This window comes from Amblyomma maculatum, chromosome 10, assembly GCF_055883805.1.
Source record: "Amblyomma maculatum isolate TAMU_Amacu chromosome 10, ASM5588380v1, whole genome shotgun sequence".
NCBI lineage: Eukaryota > Metazoa > Arthropoda > Arachnida > Ixodida > Ixodidae > Amblyomma > Amblyomma maculatum.
This window is the reverse complement of record NC_139353.1, coordinates 68,191,944-68,211,655: the sequence shown is the minus strand read 5'-3', so window position 1 is coordinate 68,211,655 and position 19,712 is coordinate 68,191,944.

Below are 19,712 nucleotides of genomic sequence, written 5' to 3'. Positions count from 1 at the left end.
TTACCCACCACTTATAGCCGAGAAAATTCCATTTAATTGCCTCGCAACCCCCCCATACCTGCCGTCCAATCATAATTAATGACGTCTTTACCGAACAGGAAAGGCAGCCACCGTTTAGAGGAGAACGACTACGTGGTAGGTAGCCTGAAGAACGCACAAGGCAAAATCGGTAACGATGCCCGTATTCTACCCGCGAAATCGGCCCGCGATGGCGACAGCTGTAGTTCATTTCCTGCTCTTTTCAACTTCGCAAAAGGCCCCGCTTTAAATAAAAGCAGCCTATTTGTGACCAGAACGCTATGCCCTATTGATACAGGACAACTTCTGTCAGCACTGAATGTCCTTTTAAACCCCTGCATAACCTCTTGAAAGCGCCAGCCTTGCAATCTACCGCAAAAAAAGTGATGAATTGTGCGATTCGGATATAGTTCATCTTGGGAACATCTTGGATGTCAGCTCTTCCTAGTCTTTCGTTCATGTGCGCTCAACCTTGTTCCCAAGATGAATTATAATCCACTGTTGGCCAACACCACATCTTAGGTGAGTCTAAAATACGTAAGGAAGGCATTTGTATGCTGCTAGTGTACCGGCCATGCCCACCTGCGAAAGCAGCACCGTCAGAGCGTAGGCAGCTGCAGTTGGGAGCGGCGCCGCCTTGACCCTACCGACAACGGCGTCAATGGTGGTGGTATTTCCGCGAAGGATTTCTTCTCGCTTGGTGGTTGGGTAAGCCGCGCGAGGAAACTCGGTCTGCTCCTGGCTTGCATTCAATAATAGTTTCGTGCTCTGAGTGTAAGGGGCCGTTCTGAAATGTAAAGAAATCCATCCAGCGATTATGATGAAACGATACATGTCTGACAAAACATTGTTAACAGGGGCAATTGGCTGTGCTTCAAAACACAAAAAGGACATGCGAAAGGAGGAACTGTGGAAATACATTGCAATTTGTAACACATTGCAGAAGTAAGAAACTCACTAAGGAGCTGTATACTTTGGTACGAAATACTTCTTTATCTAGCGACAACATGAATGTATGGTGCTCTTAGGCGAGTTTCGTTGTTTTCTTATAGCCTGACTTCTGCGGATCTTTTCTTCGCATCGTGTGTAAATGTTATGCGATTCATAGGAATGAGCTACCTATTAATTGCTTGTATTTTTAGGCTTTTGATTAAAAGCGAGTGATATTATAAATTTATTTTTCTGTTACAGCACGTCCGTTTGGGAATTGGGTGGCACCGAAGACTAGTAAACATGCGTCCCGGTAACACTGCGAGATGACCGAGTTCGGACCGTGTAATCTGGCTGGGAGAATTCTTACTGGGAGATTTGGTCAGACGCTGTTCGAATCTTCTCCACGTCGCGGTCCAGCTCGAACAGCAGATAAAACTGGCGCTTGAAATTCACTCCCAATGAGGGCAGTGTTTCCAGCAGGAATTCACTCATCTTGGATTGCAGGTGGAGGGTGGAGAATAGCGTCTCACCCAGCTCAGTGCGAGTGGTCCCTTCACTGATCGTGGCGCTGAAGAATTGAAAAGGATCAATAATGATTGGGACGGCATGGTTAGAACATCTTCCATTTAGGGCACCAAATTTAGTTTACTTTCGCAAGCATTCACTCTCAGATTTAGCGGGGGGCATGTGTGACAACCCTGTGTTGAGCAGCTGCCATAAAGTTGTGCTGTTCGAAACTAAAAGCACGAAAAAATAATGTTTCCTGATGGCCTGCCGCTGCCTGATAGATGGCTAACAAGAATGTAGCTGGCGGCTGCTGAGAGATTGATTGGAGTAATGTGATCTCCCAAATGCGCGCTGCTCGCCGGACTCTCCTTGTAGACGCGCTCCGTCTCTCTCTTTTTCTCTCTATTTCTGATGTTGCGCGCCATGCTTGCCAGCTGAGTAGCAATGACGTCACTTGAATTAAATGCTAAACGCTCTAAAATAATTCGGTTTATTGGTTTAACATTGAGAGACACAAAATGAGGCTTTAAGGATGTTTTGTTAAACGACAGAACACGCAGTTTTTTACCTGCCGTTTTTTTTTTATGCTACGATGAGTACACATCGTTCACCCGCCCTGTTCGTGTACGGCCGGCAAAAGTGATTTTGTTCTTTGGTGCTTTTCCCAAACGTGACTGTGATGAGAAAGGTTGCTTTACGACACGTTAAGCATGAACTGCAATATCATCGCTGGCACGTCGTTTCAGTTCCCTCCATGCGTAAGCTAACTAAAGTGCTTTTAGAGACTGAGTGATAAGAAACGGCGTCTATGCGGAGACATAGTAGCTTTTGTTTTATGTTTTATGTGACCTAACTCCATCTTTGGCATCACAACTGTCGTTTGGCTTACGAAAACACGCAACAGAATTTAAGTGTACAGCTGTTGCAGCCAGAGATGCTATCTGCGTGTCACCCGGCTATCGTCCCGGCGTGATAACCCCAACACGTGATTTTAGCCCCGTGCAGTCGCTATCGAGAGAAATGTGTGGCTGCATATGAATCCTGCAAATGCTTCTCTGGGGTCCTGCAAGCTGCCGAGAGATCATCATCATCATCATCAGCTTAACTATGCCCACTGCAGGGCGAAGGCCTCTCCCATATTTCTCCACTTAACCCGGTTCTGTGCTAGCTGCATCCACTTGACCCCTGCGAACTTCTTAACCTCGTCCGCCCACCTAACTTTCTGCCGCCCCCTGCTACGCTTTCCTTCGCTTGGAATCCAGTTTGTTACCCTAAGCGACCATCGGTTATCTTCTCTTCGCACTACATGTCCTGCCATGCCCATTTCTTCTCTTAATTTCCACTAGAATGTCGGTAACTTGAGTTATTTCTCTGACCCACTCTGTACGCTTCCTATCTCTTAATGTTACCCCTACCATTTTTCGTTCCATAGCCCTCTGGGTTGTCCTCAACTTAAGTAGAACTCTCTTGGTCCTACTTCTACATCTTGGTTCTACATATCGCCGAGAGGTGAGATGCTGCAAAACGCCGGAGGTTGCATATGAGAGCACGTTGCAGGAACACCTAACCTCAACACGCTGCTCAAAAGCATCTATAGGTTCATGCCGACGCATCTAAAAGACAAAAACTGAAAATTAACTAAGCCTTGTTTCGTAACGGGGAACTAGGAGATAGTAATAACGCTTATCGCACACTTCGGTGTTTGCACCTGATGCATCGCGGTCTGTGAAACGAGTGTTCTTTGCCTGCTGCAACGAAAGTGTCGCGTCCGCTCAGCGGTATCCTCCTAGTAGTCGGTGAACGTCTCAACTATGCTGTGAAGGAATGAAAAATGAGGAAGGAGCATAGATGTGAACAAATTAAGAAAGCTTACGCTAGTTCGTCCTTAATTTCGCAATTCACGCATCACGCGTTGATGTTGCAACTTTCCTGAACAACACGTTTTATTACAGGAGCTGACGTTCTTTGTGTTGGTTGCGTGGTAAGAACTGTTTGCTTACATTCGCGAGACGAAGCTTTATAGCTGGCTAAGGACATCTAATAGGGTAAGCGATCCTACAAAGTACCAATATGATCGCTGTCAGGAACTATAAGAGCCGGAATAGGCATGTGAGTTGCGGCATCAAGATACGAGTAGGCGTAACAGAATCGTATGCATCGAGTAATAGCAATGGATGCTCTGGCCTCCTCGGGAATTATAAATGTATTTACACGGGGTAGATACGAAAGGCATAAAGCCACGTTTAGAATATAGGAAGCCGGCTTAACTTAATTATTTATTGTATGAAAGGTTCAAAGCCAATTACCATGTGTTCAAGCTCTCTTTCAAGAGCATATCATAACGCCTCTTATTCTTACCATCTGTGCAAGACGGGAAAACTTCACGAAACAGACCTGTACTGCTTTCGGACTTATACACATATAGTGACAAAAATAAAGGTGTTCGTATTTCAAGATATCGCCCAGAACGAAAAAAAAGTAACCGGATGCTCCTCTGACACGCGTATTTCGTTTTGGTTCCTAGCTGCCATCGGTAACACTGCACATTAAGCCTAATTGATCAAGAATTGTCAACTCACAGATGAATTCTACATAATGATGAAAAAACGCCCTCGTGTACACATAATGAGACCAATTTTCAGTTTGTGCCGACCACCAGCCTTCCAAACTATTTAAAGGGAGAGAAACAGAGCTGCAACAGGTTTATCGCTTTTGGTGGATGGTCAGTGGGTTTGTAACTGCAAGAGTCTGCTTTCTTTTACGACAGAACTGCCTCAAAACAGGAAGTTACCACGTCTGTCGGCGTACAGGCCTCAATGGTCTGAAGAAACACGTGATGAATAATGAGTAGCAAACACAAACGTACGTAGAAAACGCCGAAAACATGGAATGAATAAAGAGACACAATCATGCACATATAGAGTTTTGTGTCTGCGCGCTTTGTTTCTTTACTCGACTCTTTTTCATTGCAGTTTTGAATTTTATAAAACTGCATGAACCGACTATCCCAATTTCTTTTCTTACCTGGACGCTTTCGCTTCATTTTGTATCTGATATAAATTTGCGCATTACTTTGGTATACAATGTGGTGTTCGAATAAATTTCTTCCTATTTGTGTGCTTATCTGTATTTGCCCGTATTGAACATTTGAAACCACTATATTTTGTTGAATTCACGCAACAATCACGTATAATTCAAGCGAGTTTATATATGAGGCATTCAGAATGCGATCAGTTATTGGTATGTATACTACGTGTTTATCATGCAAACAAATTTTTTTGCGTACCGGACGAACGATGGCAGGCCTGTCTTTAGAGTGGTGTAAAGGACAATTTCCATCAGAGCATCAAAAGTGCTCACGTTGAGCCAAAAGCGAGCGTTTACGCCCAGGACCATAACGACTTCGGAGACGCTGCCGCCGTGGTGACGACGCGTGGCCATCGCGTGACAGCTGTTGTAGAAGACCGCCATCTGGTGCAGGGCGGCTTCTAGCTGATTGGGAAATTGAGGTACGCTGGCAGCCTTGGCTAGAAGCCTCTCGTGGACGCGGATGTTGAAGGACTCTACGTGCTCCTCCAGGTACGAAGGTCTGTTCTTATACCTGCGCACCAATGGGACGAAGTCTCATATAGTCTTCGAAGTCTGATCCAGGCAGCAAAAACCATGGGCCCAATATCGGAGTGCGATAGAAATGTACTGGTTTTAAATGAAACCGGAATTTGCAACGCACACAAAATATTAGACCGATAATTTGTGATGCCGTGAGGAGAAGAGTCGAGCTCAAATCATGGTACGTGAATTGGCAAACTGCGGTGCCAAACTGGGCTCCGGAGTCGCTTCTGCAGAACACTTTGGCTACTCCTTTAAGGCATCGATCAGCATATATCCCGTAAGGCGCTTCATTTTTTATCGATAAGTTTGATGTATGTTCTTTACTTCATCGTAAACATCAGCCTGGGAATGTTATTTAAGATCTGTTGCACATAACGATTCATTTACCTCCTAAATAAATATTGTCTTAAAACGAAACGTTGATTGGCGGCTTACCAATGAAGAAAGGCTTTTATAGTGTCTGGCGACCATGATCGGCATCCATTTAACACTGGCTAGTTATTGTTATGTTGAATTCCAATGGCAGATCCGGATGAAGTTGCAGAATGGCACACTGGGAGCAAGAGCTTTCTATTCCAATTGCAGATTTGAGATCAAGTGTGGATCCCGGATCGCTCCGTAGAGCAACAATATTTATTCCGCCAAAATCAGGGTATTTGGCGGCAAGTCCGTATGCCGCGTCTAATGTTTACGCTTTTGCTCCGTGCCACTCGTGGCAGGGAGCATTCCATCGTGGCGCATCCTCTTCCAGGTCATTGCACGGTGGTCTGAGCAGCTGTGGATGACATGAAAGCTGAGCCGCGCCTTCTTGCGGACTTCCGAGGAGTCAACTTTCACTGCGAGATCCTCGCGGCGGAAAATGTTGCGCGGTGGCCTGCATTAAAATCTAGCTAGGAGCGGACGCTGCCGGCAAGAACTGGCATCAGGCCTGTCGCTATCTTAGTGGGCAGCCATCGCAGCGTCGCAAAAGAAGCTGCTACAGCATAAGACGGAATAATGTATTAAGCGTAAGCTTTTCTTTCATGTTTAACTTACAGATCAGGTGATTTGAGCTGCGCGCATAATATTCAACGCTGTTCCTGGGCCCTTCGGCGACAACAAGACAACGAACCCCACAGCCAGCCATGACAACGTAGACATTCGAAGCATATTGTTTTCACATCCGGACCTCGTAAATGATTCCGCATCACAACCGACGTAAGAGCAGTGTTTCTAAGCATCTTTTAATTTAAACAACGACAGAGCTCATCAATTACTGCAGGTAGCAAAAACCTTCCATCCCCTTCGCTTGAACAATGCGGTTGCGCTGCGCTCGACGTTGGCAGTGAGCCGGCGGTTGGGTGGCGGCGGCTGCTTTGTGTTGACGCTTCCCACGCTGTCTCTCCGGCGCCGCCCTGCAAGCCCGAACTTCTACCGCGACAGCCATTCCAAAAGTTTGCGTACCCCCTCCTATGATTTGTCGCAGGCACTGTTTTCGCTGCTGAGAGGCTTCCGTCGATCATTAACACTTCGGTATTTCAACGTCGCACGTAGGCTTCAGGCTCTGGTGGAAGCATAGCTGGGTCTTTTCTGCGACGACTTAACAAATGAATAGCACTGCAGTGCGCTGGCGAGTCATGAGCCATAAAAGGCTTTCGCCTGAAATGCTTCCCGCGCTTTGCATGTTCACCCTAAGAGTGGACGACCTTGTATTGGAGTGCGCCAGCAATAATCTGTTCGTGCTATTATACCTGCATAAAAGACCATATCTTTCGGCTCTACCGATTAGCACGTGTCTTTCGGCGGTTCCATGCGAACTGCCGATTAATTTTGGTTGTTTTTCATGCAAGTGCACGGCGCGCGTATTTCATTCCATGCTCCGAAATCCGCTTTATGAACTCTGGAGCTTTCCTTGCGGCCAGTGGTGTTCTGCAGTCCAAGTTTAGTGCGCGCCAATTCTTTGCTCGTACATAGCTAAAGCTCAGTTGGAAGCGTTTGACTCGAATTTTAGGAAACGTAGCGCAAAGAAGACAAGGACAAAAAAGAAGGATACACACACGGGTACACACACGACTCGGGTTTACCTCAACCGCAAAAATTTAAACTCTGTACGCCAACTTTCCCCAGAAAACAAACCTACAGGTTGGACTCCTGCCTAGGCTTCCTCAAACCAGTCTAACAGTGTTGCTGTTCACCTGGAAACAGACTGTAAACGTTTATGGCTTGTAGGGTATCCATTCGCGCATTGCGATAAAGCACGTCGTCACATGGGCAGGCTTGCAGTCTTGATCGTGGCTGCAGTGACAGTAGCCTCAAAATATAGTTTCGATATGGTATTTGTCATTTGTAAGCAATATAATCTAAAAAATACAACTTGGGTCCTCTTTTCTCAGCGTAATAGAAGAATTTGTATAGCATAACTCTTTTTGCGCGTGTTAGGACGGGTGTACTGGACGGTGAGACGCGTGCTTGGTATGGCGCTATGTCCCTAGTACTCATATCTGCACTTCAGATGACAGCTCGCTTTAAGACTGACACAACAATTAATATGCGAAAGACTGAGGTAATGCTCAACAGCCTCGGAAAGAACAGCAGTTTACAAAGGCAGTGAAGCACCGGAAGTGCTAGGTGAATATTTTTTTTTATTTCTTAGAACGTGCCTAAGTGGGGCTGAAGCCAAATAAATACAAACCCCTGACGCGATCTCAGGCTCCCGTATAGATATTAAGCACAAGAAGATCAATGAATACAATTCGGCAAATCAAACTGCACATGAAAAGAGAAAAAAGACATAAGCACAATGAAAAATAAGGAATATTCAAGCACAGTAGTGAGTAAATACAAATACAACGCACTACATAATTACAAAGCGCAACACAAATATTCCATGTAGTTAGGACAAGTCCTAACCGCAGTTCTGGACCACGAAAGGGAAATAACCAGGAGAATAAGATCGGGATCGAGAAAGGAGAACCAATTCCGCAACGTAACGCTCCCGCCTCTATGGTTAAACGCACGAAGTTGATGACATGCTGTAATAAAGTGCGTTTGAGGGAAAGCATGCAATGAATCCTATCACTTGCACACGCGATTAAGCGCTCTGATTCATGTAATGAAATCTGTTTTCATAAGCCGCCTATCCACACCAGATGTTTTTTCTTCTATGTAATTCTGGAATGGTTTTTTTTTTCACAAGTGTGGAGGCATTAAGCTTCATCGTCATCATCATCATCATCGTCACAGAAACTATTATTCAGAGAGTTCGGGATTCGTAGGTTCCAGAGCCCCCGCAGGGCCCCACTGCATATAGATGCTTTCTGCAACGCATTCCACATTTCTGATGTTTCTCAGTCCCCCGAACCACTTCACTTGATACCAGAATAACATCGTAAATGTGAATACGAAAGTCGTCAGCTTTGTCATCTCACGCTAATGTCTTTTCGACAACTTACTTTGTCGATCTGGCTTTTCCCGGTGAAGATTGAAAAATAAACGCCGTTAAAGTTTTTGTACCACCAAAGCTTGAAAACCTTCCTACTGCGTTAATCTGAACAACACTGAAAGTTGATATTTCATCCAAGGGGTCTAGCCGTGGATAATGGTTACTTAAGCCGCCGTGATCACTCTATACTTCCTGCTCATTACTTATGAAGATGTGCGTGAATATAAATAGATGCAGTACCTATCACTTGAAAGTAAGAGAAATTAGCAGTAGTTTATAACAAGCGGAACATGAATGCAATTGGCAGCACCAATGATAAAAAGCGAACTGTAATGAGACAATAAGCCCCCTAAAGCTCCTGGAAGAGGAAAAAAAAGCATTATTGCAATATTATATCCGTAAATAGCAGAATGAGTTTATTTCTTGAATAATAGAGTTTGCAAGAAATCCTTCGAAATATCGCCTTTCTTCACTGTCGCATCTGTGCTGGTTACGCCTAGACGCCTATCGGCGTCACTTATTTGACCTGCATGGTGCGAGTGGCAGCGGTGCTCGATGCGCGCAGCAGGGTGTGTGGACAAAACGGTGTGTCCTATGTCGCAGTGATGACTTGTAAAAATGGACAAACTTCTCTTTGCACGCCCTCGAAAGTCGGAAAAGCTGAGCCTCACCTACGCTGAGCAAGCAGCATAAAAGCCACACGTTGAATGTGATTTTTGCCTTTTACCGGCAGCGACGTGCACCGAACCTCTAATCTGGGCACGTCGGACGTATATTTCGGCATGCGTTCCGTTTTTTTAACAGCGAATAACAAGGGTTTTATTTCGTGCAGGACATAAAGCTCAAATTCCTCGGAGGTAAACATTGTGTGATACTGTAGTAAAAAGGTTAGCACGAGTTTCCTTTGTGGTACTTGATGTATCTCCCCCTTCTATGCAACAGGAGCTGCTTCTTTCAGGCTATGCTGAGAAGCCCATTCATATCGGCCGTTTTAAAAGTTCCCAGAGCCGTTCATGTTGATACGCAAGAGCAGGAGTCGGGCGCTTTGCCCCATCATGAGTAAAGATTCCTCAGAAGCGGTCGCAAACAGTGAAGTGAATGAGGGCATGAACAGTGCTTACCGGGGTACCCAGTTCCCGCAGACACTTTCGTAGAAATCATCGCATGGGTCAACATCGGCCTTCATGGAGTGCTTCATTCGGTCCAGTGTGTCGCGACACGCTGCGCTCGAGTTGTCCTGTCCACAAAGATCCAGCAGCGTGTCCGACATGTCGACAAAGGCCTGGGCTGCTCTATGCGCCCCGCTCCTCGTCGCCAGAAGCCCCAAACCGGCGCTCACCAGCACGATGGGCAAAACAACGACGGCACAGCATATGGTCGCGGTGTAGCACTTGTTTCCGTCCTGACTTCTTGGTGATTCTGCATCGGGCAGCACATACCTCAAAACATCGGCAAGAATATAAAAAGGTAGTCTATAGATGTCACGCTTCGGCCTTGAGGTATTGGTTAACCCTCTTTCTCCCAGCAACCACAGAGTTTTTCCATCACGTACGAACATACCATCGGTCAGAAGTGAACAAACCAATTTAACAGACATCAAATATTGTTGGGGTGGCACTTCAAGAGGAGAAGCAAAATTATTGCATGTTATTTCTCTGTTTTGTTTTACCAGTAATCTAGTATTATTCAATGGCATCCTATGTGTGTGCCAGGGTACAGAAGAGTAAATGCGAACACGTGATTTTAATGCTAAAACCTTTGATCCATCTGCCATTCCTCTGCCTTCAGAACTTCTCCAGGATATTTGAGAATTCGGCAACCTAGAGGAGGACCTTACATTATCCAAATGGCGGCACTTTAAAGACTGCTCCCGGAACCGATGTGGAACAGTGCTTCTGTTTGACGGAAGGAACGTCAGGAGACAATCTCTTTTCTTGAATATGTAGCAAACAATCTCTGTCTGGTACTTGAAATTCGCTGGCGTAAAAATCGAGGGGTAGATGGCCGATCTAAAGTTAAAAATTTGCGATATCGATTTTGAAGAATTTTGTACAGAAGATGAGTCAGTAAACTAGGAAATAAGGTAACGAAGACATAGCAATTGTCATGCTGCTCAAGTAATCGTGCATTCTCCCTGCAAGCGCCTTCTTAGCAACGAGCACTGTTTTCTTTGTATGATCTGGCTGCCTTCTTGCTGTCTTGAGCTTCTCGACGCCGTCGATGTGCCTGTTCTGAGTCAAAACATTTGCAAAGCCTCTCCTGTGGAGCTTTGCATGTATACTCCTCCCTGTCACTGGCATGACATGTGGCTTGTTCGACCCCGCCGAAAACCACCTTTTTCCTACACTAGTAATGGGACGCATTGACACCATTGTGCCCCCTCCAAGAAACATGTTAGCCCCCCCTCCATGGCTGTCGCTCTTCAGCGCGCCGAGACCTACCGTGACCAATCAATTCTGCGCTGCGCACCGTTTCCTCCTCCGTTCCCTGCGTGAAGATGACATATTTTTTCGGGTACCATCGAGTGTTTACAACATCGGCACACGGATTTTCTCGTACTGTGGCTAGTAAGGTGTTCGCCTGAAAAACTGCTAGTCAGTGCTGCTTCGTTGTAAGCTCTACAGATGTGCCTCATTGCTTCTTTTCTTGCTCATGAACCTTAATAACCATGTGGTACGATAAATGTGTAGATTTATAATCGTATATGCAAGGGGTGGTGGTGGTGGCGAAATAATTTAGTGAAGATATTTACGAGGTTATACCGGCAGCTGGAGTCCTCAGACCGGAACTCCTGAACCCCACTGGCATAGGCTGCCGTCCGCGCTCTTTCGACGAGTTCTTTTTTTACTCATTGCGTCCGAGCTGATCAGAGCTGCCTCCCACCCAACCTGCGTTGGCTGGTTAATAATAGTGATAGTCTGATATTGTTCTCAAACCCACGCCATATGGTACAGGTCCGCCTTATTCCCGCAGAATTTGCATTGTGAGTCAAATGACTCCAGATCTATTGCTGGTAGTCATCGTGGATTGTTGAAAGAGTTAATCTGTAGCTTGCAGAGGTGTAGCTCCGCCCCCCCCTCCTCCCATGTCTAGTGTCTTAGCCGGTGGAGGGTAGACCCGGTGAGATAATCTTACGTGCTGAAGTATTTCAGTGTAAATTTGTAATGGGGTAGGAGGTTCCACGAGATCCGTACTGAGTGTCTGGGAGAGAGATGCTCGGGCTGAGGCGTGTGCGCTCTCGCTCCCTGGGATGCCCTGGTGACCTGGTACCAATGCTAAGTGTTTATGTTGGTTTGGTTTGTGGGGTTTGACGCCCCAAAGCGACTCAGGCTATGAGAAACGCCTTAGGGGAGGACTCCGGAAATTTCGACCACCTGGGGATCTTTAACGTGCACTGACATCGCACAGCACAAGGGCGCCTTGCTTTTCGCCACCATCGAAAGGCGGCCACCAAGGCCAGGATTTGATCCCGCGTCGTTGGGAGCAGTAGTCGAGCGCCATAACCACTGCGTCACCCCAGCAGGGCACAAAGTGTTTATGTGTGCGTTGGTAGTGACGGTTGTAACTATCTTGCAAGATTGTAGCTGCTAGTGGTGCAATCCTGCCCATGAGGTAATTGCGATATGCTCTCTGTGTCTTTAGGGATGTATTCTGAGGTGGTGTGTGTTGCAGCTAGGGCTATGGCCTCTTTTTCCACAGCCAGTATTTCTTGGCTGGGCATTATTAGTCCGTTCACTGTTTCATTTTGGTACACTACCGCGACGGCCGACATTCTCTGTTTAGGACCTGCAGCATAGGCATAGAACACGCCATCACGGCCGGCGTATTGCTTTTTTTATAGCTTCCGCTCGTGCTTGTCGTCTTGGCTGATGAAATCGGCGCGCATATTCCTCGGGAGTGGAGTTGCCTAGAATTGTTCTCTCCATGAGGCTGGATGTCGCTTTTAGTGTCTAGCTGTCGGAGGCAATTGGTGTTAAAACTTTTCAAGACTTATCGGTCGGTGCGAGTTGCAGAGAACCGTACCACATCCGCCGTGAGGTGTGCATCAGCTCGTCTACCGTGTTGCGGACGCCCAGTCGTAAAACCCAGTCCGTCGATTTGGTAAACGTCATCCTTTTCCGCGCGCTGTCTTCCTAGTCGCAGTTTGTTCGCATGCACCGGAAGTAAGGCACGTAATGAATGTAGGACCATTACGCCACAGCTGTTTTCGTTCAATTCGATTAGATTCTTGCCATTCGCCCACCTGTAAGAATTCGCCCAAAGTGGATACACTGGGCAGACGAAGAGAAGAGATAGTTTCGACCAAGCGCCCTCCCGCTGTTTTTAATGTGAAAGGCGCCATGTTGGCTAATACGCTATGTTGGCGAGGCGAAATGGTGACAGAAATGTGAGGCAACGACGCTCGGCGCGTTCTAAGTGTACACAGAGAAAGTGCGACATATTCTGTGCATTTCCTTTCCTGTAAACCAATTACTGAACAAATAAGCTACGTAACAATATATAGCGATAATTAGCGATGACGGTAATACATAATATAATAAAATGATAAATAATTATAATAAAAATGGCAATGGTAAATGAAAACAATAATATAAGGAGTAAAAACTAAGATAACAGTTCAGAAGAAAATAAAGCGAAATAAAAATGAGATAAAAGCCAATTTAATATAAAATAAAACAGATTTATTTATTTATTTATTTATTTATTTATTTATTTATTTATTTATTTATTTATTTATTTATTTATTTATTTATTTATTTATTTATTTATTTATTTATTTATTTATTTATTTATTTATTAGAACTTCAAGGGCCCCCAGATGGGACATTGCATGAGGGGTGGACACTTGAACGGCGGTTAATAATGGTTTTTGTGAAGTGATTACAAAGATGATGAGGCTTCTTCGATGGCAGTCTTGAAATGAGCAGGGTCGGAGATTAAGGCAAGGCTGCTGGGAAGGTCATTCCAGTCGCGAGCTGTGTACACGAAAAAAGACTTCTGGAATGTAGTAGTGTGGGCACGATGCGGGATGACGCTGTTAGTAAGAAGGGAAAAATTACAGCAACGTCGCGAAAGCGGTAATGCTTCCGTATTTTTTTCAATTGCACTTTGAGTCACTTTTTAATTTTTTTTTTCATTAAAACTAAAGATGCGCCTCCGCAGCAGCGCTGCTTCCCCGCCACACATTTTAAAAGAGCTCAAAGCTAGGTGATTAACTCTGTGCACTCTGACTATGGGGTTTAACGTCCCAAACCGACTAAAGCTATCAGAGACGCCGTAGTGGAGGACTTCTGAAATTCCGACCACCTGTGGTTCTTTACTGAGCACTGACATCGCACAGCACACGGACACCACTCCGTTTCGCCACCAGCGAAATGCAGCCGCCGAGGCCGGGTTCGAACCCGGGTACTCCGGCACAGTATAGTCGGGCGTCTTACCACTGCACTTACCACTGCCCAGTCGTAAAACCCAGTCCGTCGATTTGATAAACGTCATCCTTTTCCGCGCGCTGTCTTCCTGGCCGCAGTTTGTTCGCATGCACCGGAAGTAAGGCACGTAATGAATGTAGGACCATTATGCCACAGCTGTTTTCGTTCAATTCGATTAGATTCTTGCCATTCGCCCGCCTGTAAGAATTCGCCCAAAGTGGATACACTGGGCAGACGAAGAGAAGAGAGAGTTTCAACCAAGCGCCCTCCCGCTGTTTTTAATGTGAAAGGCGCCATGTTGGCTAATACGCTATGTTGGCGAGGCGAAATGGCGACAGAAATGTGAGGCAACGACGCTCGGCGCGTTCTAAGTGTACACAGAGAAAGTGCGACATATTCTGTGCATTTCCTTTCCTGTAAACCAATTACTGAACAAATAAGCTACGTAACAATATATAGCGATAATTAGCGATGACGGTAATACATAATATAATAAAATGATAAATAATTATAATAAAAATGGCAATGGTAAATGAAAACAATAATATAAGGAGTAAAAACTAAGATAACAGTTCAGAAGAAAATAAAGCGAAATAAAAATGAGATAAAAGGCAATTTAATATAAAATAAAACAGATTTATTTATTTATTTATTTATTTATTTATTTATTTATTTATTTATTTATTTATTTATTTATTTATTTATTTATTTATTTATTTATTTATTTATTAGAACCTCAAGGGCCCCCAGATGGGACATTGCATGAGGGGTGGGCACTTGAACGGCGGTTAATAATGGTTTTTGTGAAGTGATTACAAAGATGATGAGGCTTCTTCGATGGCAGTCTTGAAATGAGCAGGGTCGGAGATTAAGGCAAGGCTGCTGGGAAGGTCATTCCAGTCGCGAGCTGTGTACACGAAAAAAGACTTCTGTAATGTAGTAGTGTGGGCACGATGCGGGATGACGCTGTTAGTAAGAAGGGAAAAATTACAGCAACGTCGCGAAAGCGGTAATGCTTCCGTATTTTTTTCAATTGCACTTTGAGTCACTTTTTAATTTTTTTTTTTTCATTAAAACTAAAGATGCGCCTCCGCAGCAGCGCTGCTTCCCCGCCACACATTTTAAAAGAGCTCAAAGCTATGTGATTAACTCTGTGCACTCTGACTATGGGGTTTAAAGTCCCAAACCGACTAAAGCTATCAGAGACGCCGTAGTGGAGGACTTCTGAAATTTCGACCACCTGTGGTTCTTTACTGAGCACTGACATCGCACAGCACACGGACACCACTCCGTTTCGCTACCAGCGAAATGCAGCCGCCGAGGCCGGGTTCGAACCCGGGTACTCCGGCACAGTATAGTCGGGCGTCTTACCACTGCACCACCTCGGCGGGCAAAACGAAACAAAACTAATACGTTGTTAGCTCAGTGCTGCAGTTGAGGGCAAGCGGAATTTTAGGTTTAATTATTTAGGGCAGTGTGGCATTTTGTGAAATATTAAGTAAATAACGCAAAGCTGGTAACTCAAAGCTGGGCAGCCAGTCGTGCCTTTTAAGCGCACGTACTAGGGACGAGACCGAAGCGCCACTTCAGATGAACCGACTGTTTAACGTGGCTGGAGAATTGTAACAAGCTCCGGCCCTAATGTCTTTTGCATCTCATTCGAAATCATTTTGCTCGTGGTATCCACCGGGGTGGTGCAGTGGTAAGACACCCGACTACTGTGCCGGAGTTCCCGGGTTCGAACCCGACCTCGGCGGCTGCGTTTCGATGGAGGCGAAGCTAAGTGGCGTCCGTGTGCTGTGCGATGTCAGCGCACGTTAAAGATCCCCAGGTGGTCGTAATTACTCCGTAGCCCTCCACTACGACTCCCCTCTCTCTGTTTCCACTTTCACTCCCACTTTCCTCCCTTCCCTTACGGCGCGGTTCAGGTGTCCACAGAGCAAGTCTGACATATACTGCGCCTTTCCCTTCCTGTGAACCAATTATTATTATTATTACCCTCCTAACTGATAGGCAATAGGAAAATGGAACGAACTGTGGCCTTGGAGATAATAATGATTGGTTCACAGGAAAGAAACGATGCAGTATCTGTCAAACTTGTTCTTTGGACACCTGCACCGCGCCGAAAAAGAAGGGATGAAGGTGAGAGTGAAAGGAGAAAGAGGAACCGTAATGGAGGGCTTCGGTGTAATTTTGATCACCTGGGGATCTTACCGTGCACTGACATCGTACAGCACATGTACGGACACCTCTCCGTTTCGCCTCCATCGAAACGCTGACACCGCGGTCGGGATCGAACACGGGTACTCCACCACAGTGTTCGGGCATCTTACCCACTGCACTACCACGGCGGGGATAGCTTTTTAGATATAAACGTAATTGCCTTGCTCTTAATGTACGAGCGGCGTCAACCATAGTCCTATTCTTGCTGCAATTTGAACAGACGCAAAAACAGAGCTTCAATAGCCTACTTGCGTGCTTCGTACTTAGAGAATTTATTATACATACATACATACATACATACATACATACATACATACATACATACATACATACATACATACATACATACATACATACATACATACATACATACATACATACATACATACATACATACATACATACATACATACATACATACATACATACATACATACATACATACATACATACAAAAACACCCAATACTCAAAAAATAAAGCCCTATACAAAACACTATAGGTTACATATGCATAATAAACTAAATATAACATGATTCCCCTGAGAGGGGAAAACAGTATAAACGAGGAGGGTTCTTATAAAGGACGACAGGCATCTCAAGCCTGCTGCCACGTATAACATAGAAGCGCGTGTGCCAGTGCCGCAGAAACCGTATCTCGCCGTCAGTTTCTAACTGTCCAGACAGATACTTCCAGACGACGAGGCGCAGCCTCTGCAAGGCTGGGTACATTGCTCGGGCAGGAGTTCGGCGCGCATCAGCGAGGCACCTGCGACGCCACAACACAAACAGAACCGCACTGAACACGAGGTGTTCAAAAGGGTTGTGCCGGCGCCTGACGACGGGGTTCATGCGGACCTTAATCATCTACATGCGAGCCGCCACAGTGTTCTTGCAACTACACATTCGAAAAAAACATGCACGAGGCTCTCGGGAGCACCGCAGTTGGCACAATGGTCATTGGGTACAACGCCCCATCTTACAAGGCGCTGTCTCGTGGGGAGGACGCCCCAGCGCCTAAACCAGTCAAAATCTCGCACTTCATTTGGCAGCCGACAAGCTGCCCACGCTCGCCATTTGCGTACATCGGTCTCTCGTTGCTCATCAGCTGAAAGCCTGCGAACGGCTACTAATTCGCTGATGCGTATGGCTGGTAGGTCGCTCACATTAACATCTGACAGGTCTGCGTCTAGAGTCGACTTTATCTCGGCAACCTCGCGGTAAAAAGGCAGAGGTCTGTCCGCTTGTGGACCGAGGTATTGTTTAGGTGTAAGCACACGACGCGCCGTGCTCATCCAGTACAGGATGAGCGAGCGACCAGGGTAAGACTCGTCAGCTAATAGCCTCTCTACCAGCCTTAACGCGAGCACTCGAGCCACTGTCGGGATGCACGGAAGGCCAAGGCCTCCCCTTCCCCTCGGAAGGTGTAGGATGTGACGGGCGACTAGCGCTGTCCTGCCATCCCAAATGAAAGTCCCTATAAGGGACGCGAGTCTGTTCACCACCCGGCGCGCGGGATTGTCGTGATACGCGCCACATAAAAGGTGAAAGCGCACGCTCGTGTCTTGACGACGCTAACTTTAGCATCGAGCGCGAGGTTGAAACGCGCTGCGTCAGAAAGGGCATGCGTGGCTCGCGAGAGAACTACGTCCCATGTCCGGGGGGAGACTCCGCTTGGCTCAAACAGCACGCCAAGTGTACACGCACTGCGTCCACAAGCGGTACGGCGGCGGCTAAAGTGCCCCTGACTTTTCTTCGGGTTGAACTGCGCTCCTGATACAGCTGGATATTCTGATAAGATGTTCAAAAAAAAAAAAACAATGAAGCTGTCATTGTCACGCACGAGGAGTGAAATGTGTTCCGCGTATGCAGATACAATGACAGTCTCCTGTCCTACTGTTGGAAAACCTCGAATACGCATGTCCGCGGCGACCCTACGCAGCAGCGGGTCGAGCGAAATATTGCCAGGGGGCGCTCGCAGCGAAAGACGTTGAAGTGGCGCTCGGAGAAAGAGGACGAAGTGAATCGGCTCCGGACTAGAAGGACGTACCTAAAGCTTGGACCTTATAATTCCACCTGCACCGGCTCTGATAGCCTAGCCCTAGTCGCCAATATCGTGACAAATCTGGTGGAGGTCAGGTCTGATGTCCCGTACCCCTCCGCTAAGCAGGAGTGCTGGTCATATATTCGAAGAAACGCCTGTTCACCGCACCAGCCGCAGGCAACGAGGCCTACCACCTGAGTTTTCCCCATCGGCTATGACTACCGGCAGCCACGACGTCGTCGCAATGCCTGGAGCGGCCCCTACTTACGTGACGATTCAGAACCCCCGCGTCCCAAAGACCTTTCACGGGGACACCTATGAAGACGTCGACGACTGGTTGCAGCACTACGAAAGGGTAGCTACCTTCAACCTCTGGGATGACGCCGCCCGGCTTCGCAACGTCTACTTCAGCCTTGAAGATGGCGCTCGGACATGGTTTGAGAACCATGAAGACCAGCTGTCATCCTGGAGTGAGTTCAAGCGTCATCTTGCGGCTGCTTACGGTAGCTCAGATCGCCGCGAACGGGCCGAACGCGCTCTCCAATCTCGGGTTCAAATGCCCAACGAGACGGTCGCGGCATATATCGAAGACATGACACGCCTCTTCAAGCGGGCAGACCCTGCAATGCCCGAGGACAAAAAGCTGCGCTACCTTATGCTTGGCGTTAAAGAGCAGCTTTTTGCTGGCCTGGTGCGAAGCCCACCGAAAACTGTCGCAGAATTCCTTGCAGAAACATCCACAATAGAAAGAGTGCTTCAGCAGCGAGCTTCGGCACAGAATCGTACCGTCCACGCCACCTCCGTCTCTGCCGAGTTACCATCGCATGGCATGGACGCATCGGCGCTACGTGAGCTCGTACGTTCGATTGTGCGCGACGAACTCAGACTGCTGTATGGCGCACATCAACCAGCTTCTACCTCCATTGCGAGCGTTGTCCGCGACGAAGTGCAGCAAGCGCTCCGGCCTCCGTTTCCAAGCGGTGAACCTCACCCTGCTCCTCCCCTTACGCCACCTGAGCGCCAGCGTCCCACATACGCTTAGGTGCTACAATACTCGCCACCCCAGTCGCCGACCCTAATTCCTGCTAACGTAGCTGCACCAACAACACCGGCCCCCGTGATCCAGTACGTAACGGATTCCCGACAGTCTAGACGGAAAGCAGACGAGTGGCGTACCCCCGACCGACGGCCTTTATGCTTTCACTGCGGTGAACCAGGACATGTCTATCGGCGCTGTCCCTACCGTCGACTGGGCCTCGAAGGTTTTTCCGCCGATTCTCCGCGGCCTCGCTACGGCGAACGGCCCCGAGCCGTTGAAGATTTCCTCAATGACCAGCGCCGTGGTGTTCCGTCTCGTCTGCGGCAATCTCGATCACCGTCGCCCAGGGCTCGCCCTTCGCCATCTGCTGCGAGGTCCTCATGGGCAGCGCAGGGCCGATCGCCCAGCCCCCAGCGGGAAAACTGAAACCAGCGACCTTCGGGGGTAGGCTCGCTGGACTTCGCTGCGCGGGAGACCCCCCATCGACG